Raw genomic sequence first — 5,480 nt, forward strand, 5'->3', positions numbered from 1 at the left:
ACTTTTTTAAACATCAGTTTTTTTAGACCCCTGGACATTTTTTAATTCCCACATGTGCCTCTTGCCTCAAAGGGATTTCTCAAAGAGTACCAAAATTGAATGACCTGGGAAACCCAGCTTCCCCCTAAAACTCAAACAAATTAGCATGGCAGTGGAGAAGCATGTACCTCTCGTATCTGTATTGCTACTTCTGTGCATAAGCAGAGGATTTCAAATTTCTAGAGCTGTCAATCAGTGATACCTTTTAAAGAACACAGATAGTATTTAAAAAAAATCTTCAGCTAGAGAGTCACTGGAGAAATGCTTTCAAGTCTTCAGGTAGCATTGGAAATGCAGTTCTTGGGTCTTTTGTTTTGCTGTTGTTACTTGTAATTTATCTCTAGTTTGTCAACAGTCAGGACTCAGCAGTAAGTAGGTCAAGGTGTCAGATAGCAGGCTCAATTGATTTAGTAATATTTATTAATAGTCAGCATAAACAAAAAGGTCTGGATGGTACCAGTTTGGCAACAACCTTGCAAGCAGTTTAATTTCCAGCCTGCTCCATACTGAGATTGACTGTGTTCACATTTAGGTTCCTGTTTTTTGCAACAGATAAATACAATATTCTATAACCAAGGTCTTAGACACTGAGTTCCTTCAGTTCTTATCTTTTTTTTTGTACATACCATTTTAGATTTTAGCAAGCCATTAAATACATTTATACTAAATGTAGCTAATTTAGTAGATCAGATCACATACCCAAGTCTCAATGGAATATACATCTTATTTCTGACAGGTTTTGTACACACAGAGAACAGAGGTTACAATGACTTAATGACTAATAATGGTACCTAATACAGAACCATAATGGTTCAAACCATTTGAGGAGTATGGTTACAGTTGCACAACATGGCATCAATACAAAGCATTCTGGGAATATATAGTATTGTCTGACACTGAAGTAGAAGGAGTCGTGGGGCTTGAAGAAAACCTAAAATAATAATATATTCTGTATTACCAGTGATGAATGATACATTGCCAAATGGTGGGCTGGCAGGTACATATAACAGTCAGTCACAGTTTTGTAATATAAAAACCATTATTGTCTGTCCTCCCAATGCTCATCAAAGGACATTTTCTTTCTAGCACATCTCATTTCTGTTTTTCATATAAAAGCAAGAGATCTTAATTACTGCTGAAATGCATTGTACTAGAAGTATTCAAGAGTTCAAGTATTTATTTCCATCGCTAAAACATAAGAAGGTGAGACTGAAAAGAGGAATGTAACAGAGTACCAGGCATGGGTCAACCCATGGGTTTTTTTGCCTTTCTCTGTAGCAGGAGAGGAAAGGGTGGCTCTTTACCTAGGACATTTTGGCTAGGGACAGACATTACACATAAACCAGTTTAAGTAATCAGAAACTGGTTTAAACCTGTAACAGAACACATGTTCAGTGCAGATAAACCAGTTTGAAAATGGTGGAAACCAGTTTGAGATAAACCTGGTTGAATGTAGTATCAGACTTAACTGATTTGGGTCAAGCCAGTTTATGAAATGTTTGTCCCAGACCCCTTGCTACTTAAGATAAACCAGACTCCCCCAGCATCCTGGCATGCTCTCTGGGCTGGGCTGGGCTCTCTGCTCCACAGTAGAGCGCACCCCTCCCCTCTGTTCCATGGCTGGAGCTCTGGCAGAGAGTGCAGGTACAGCGGGGTCTGCCTGGCTTCCCCCTGCCCTACCCCGCCTCGCTGCTCAAGCAGGAATCCACCCCTCCCTTCCTCCTTCCCATCTCCCACAGCACAGACCCCAACCCCATGGACCCCAGTCATGTGGTATGCTAGCTAATGCTGAGAGGTGTCTGTGTATGTATGTCTTCAGTTTTACTGGGACAGGCAGACAGAACAGTGACCACTTAGGGCTTTTTGGAGCTAATCAACTGGTAGTCAGCTGGTAAGCTGATTAAGGAGTTTGAACTAATGGAGAGAGGTTATTGTTTTGCTAATCAGGTGATAAACATTGTTATCAGCCAACTGCTGGCTTGCTTGCCTGTCAGTTTGCTGCAGACAGTATAAAGAAGGAGGAAGGGAGATTTAAAAGCTCCATATCATCAACAGAGGCATGCACTGCCCCTTACCCCCCCCGCCCCCTTGCTTCAGAGTGCTAGCCGGGGGCTGGGGTCTAGCAACACTGCCGCCCCTTGGGCAGTGAGCAAGGAAAAGCCTGGGATGGTGTAGGCATACCCCTGTAATCAGAATGTCCTGCCAGGACCTGGCCCTGCCCCCCTCAACTCAGCACTGTACAAGGGAAGGGAGGGCTGCTCTAGCATCCCCTAGCTTCTAGCCTGACCCACTGCAGGCATGTGCCTGAATTTCCTCAGCCCAGAGGGAATGTCTATCTGGTTACAACCCTGTTCAGCCTAGCTAAGTTAGACTAACCTGCAAAGATTGAATCAATTCAGGCTCAGGCTTTTTGGATGTCTGCCCTAGCCTTTGAGTGTGTATTGGCTACATTTTACAGAACTAGGGCATTGGCTTCTGTGGTTCCCATTTTACCCATGGAAGGTTAGAATGTTAGGTCTATGTTGTGCCAGGGTTGAGGGTAGTTTTATGTAGAATTGAGATTTTGTATGGGATGGTTTGGATAGGGAGGATCCTGCCTCAGGCAGGGGGTTGGACTAGATGACCTCTGGAGGTCCCTTCCAGCCCTACTTGTCTATGACTGTATGAGCCTTTTCTAGTTAAGGGTGCATTAGTTTTGCATTTCCATCAACATTTCAACAAACTTTTAGTTTTTGTCAGCATATTTCTGTAAGTTTTCAGATTTCAAGAAACCCTCTGGAACATACAAACATTTTGTTTCAAAATTAACATTTCCTTTTGAAATTTTCAAGCTAAGGAAGAACATTAAAAAATGGAAACAAAGACAGCATTGAATGACAAAATGCAACCAGCTGTATTCAGCATAGCTCCTAGGCTGCAGACTTCCTGTTCAAAAGGCTAGTGCTCTCTCATATGACTTGCTACTTCTAAATGCCGGTATGGTTATTATACAGCCTCTCATAGTTGCTGCTTTTCTTGAAGCAGGGCTGTGGCTATGTTCAATCAGCATACAGTGCAATGGCAATTCAGCTCAGAGTAATGGCCTTGGGAGACCCACTGAGCTTAAACCACATTTGCCAGTCACACATGGGGAATTGTTGATTGACATTATCAGAGAGGAACTTTTTTATGGAGGCCAACCACCCTACAATTGTCATTCTGCTCTGGTTGACAGCTCTGTGAAGGAGGAACAAAAGGCCCACCAGACTGAAGATTATTCCTAAACAATAAGATGGGGAAGAAAGAGCCCCCTCTGCCCTACCATGTGTAACAGGCAGTGTCAGATGGGGATGGCACAAGGAAATAATTCTTATTTAGGGTGTTACCTATTTCTCTGTGTGCAAACGCGCAGGGCAGTAGCCTTAAGGGCTGAATTCTGTTTCCCTTTTAACTTAGGAGAAGGATTGGCACTCACTGCAAGGGATGCTGAGCCTGAAAATAACACTTGAAACTCTCGTTTTCCTTATTCTGCTGCCTTCTTATCAGGGATAAAATAATAGATAATATTATTTGCAAATTCTATAATAATATTGTTAAAATAATTTTCAATTGTAATTTATAGTTCTCTGTTTTTAATATTGTCTCTGCTGGCCAGAGAGTTTGAATACTGTACCAGTGCTTCTTGTTTTCCCAGCAAGGACCTGGTTACTGATTGAAGCTTTTATCACTGAGCAGGCAAATATTAATGTGTTAGCAGAAGAACAATGAAACTGAAGTGAATCAGACCAGCATTATCTCATATAAACTCTATTTCCCTAACAGTGTGAAATGTTCTTTGGGTTTTATCGTCATAATCCTTTAGACTGATGACAATGATTTATTTCTGCTAGATGAATGAAGAAACTAATTGGTGAATTGCTGGATAGATCCTTTGTTAAATTAGCCTTAAAGTGAATGGGAGTCTTGAATTGTTTTTCATTCTTTCTTGTCATTATGTTATATGGAGTTTCTGGACTTAATTCTTTTCTTTCTTACATAACTGCAAAGTAGAGTAACTTCTCTGAAGTCAGTGGGTTTTGAACAAAGGAAAATTAATTGTTCCAATTTGGCTTAAGCTGCTTTAAAAAATATCTTCAAATTCTACTTTTTATCCCCACTTTTTGAAGGGAAATGAGACGGGTTAATCCTAACAGGTTTTTTAGTCAACAGAACTAAAGAAAAAAGTTTTAGGAAACTAATATGCTACAGTAGTGTTTTTATTTATTTTAGTGACATTTAAGATGAAGCACATCTCTGACTGTTTTGTAAATCCAAGGAGTACAACAACTAGGACTGATTTTTCAAATGTTCTAAACACCCATGATTGCTATCCATTTACCTTTATTTGTGAGAATTCAGCATTTAGAACAATCATGCCCCACATGTATGAGAATTTTAGTGCAACTGACTAAGAACTGAGCAGTCAAGTTTTGCTACGCAAGTCAGTCAAATGCAGTATGTCAAATATGGAGCAAAATAGCGGAAGGCACTGCCTGGCTTTTGATAATCATTTGGCAGCAATAGTAAAATAATGTGGAAATTAGAACAGATAGACATGCAAAGTTTTCACCTGTCATTTTTCATTTAAAGGGCCGCTATCAACTTGATATCACAAGTCTATGTGCTTTTTGTTTTTTTTAACATTACAAGAAGTATGTGATATTGCTGTAAGAGAAATTCTGGTTAATTTAAATCCACAGCAATTTGTGCTGTAATTGTTTAGTGAGTACCCTCAGTATTGCTGTTTCCAGGCATTCAAATTATGAATCACATCTTTTCCTTCCTCCTAAACTATGACATTTGCATAAAATCATGAGGTTTACTACAAATAACAATAAATAATATAGATTTTTTTTACCTTTTGATTTTTTCTTTACATTTAGCAGAAAGTTGTTCCCCCACAATAAGTGTATGATTGTCTCAATTTCAAAGTTCAATTTTAAAAACACAAGTAAAAACATAGCTGTTTGCTATTTTTTCTACTACGGCTGTGCAAAACTTTAACTTAATATTTGATTCAACAAATATTCGACATATTTGACCTTGAAAAGTGAAAGTCGAGTAGAATAGCAGCTGGTCGAATAGCTGTCAAATCGAATACCAGAAGTCGAATATTAACAGCACGAGTCGAATATTAAAAGCGTGGATCGAATATTCGACAAGGGTCGAATATTTGACTTGCCTATACTGGATTCCCAGTGGGAGGGGAAAAAAAGGAAAGTAAGGGGAAGGAGGGGGAGAGGGGGAAGGAGTGCTTTCATGACTGACAAGTGTGGCTGGCCAGTGACCTGTCAGCATTCTCTGAGGTCCCTTCCAATCCCAGTGCTCTGGGGAAGGGCCAGAGAAAGTGCATAAAAGGCAGCAGTTTTTCAGCTCCCCTGCTTTCTGCCTCAGGGTCAGTTTCTGAGCTGCTGGTGTTCTCC

General features: G+C 40.2%; 1 protein-coding gene across 1 annotated transcript in view; it reads left to right on the forward strand.

The window, feature by feature from the left end:
* ST8SIA1 (ST8 alpha-N-acetyl-neuraminide alpha-2,8-sialyltransferase 1) overlaps window positions 1-5,480 on the forward strand; it is a 313,115-nt gene that overhangs the window by 158,296 nt on the left and 149,339 nt on the right. The gene's annotated exons all lie outside the window — the stretch shown is intronic.

This window comes from Gavialis gangeticus, unplaced genomic scaffold, assembly GCF_001723915.1.
Source record: "Gavialis gangeticus isolate Ggan-Ray unplaced genomic scaffold, GavGan_comp1, whole genome shotgun sequence".
Taxonomy (NCBI): Eukaryota; Metazoa; Chordata; order Crocodylia; family Gavialidae; genus Gavialis; species Gavialis gangeticus.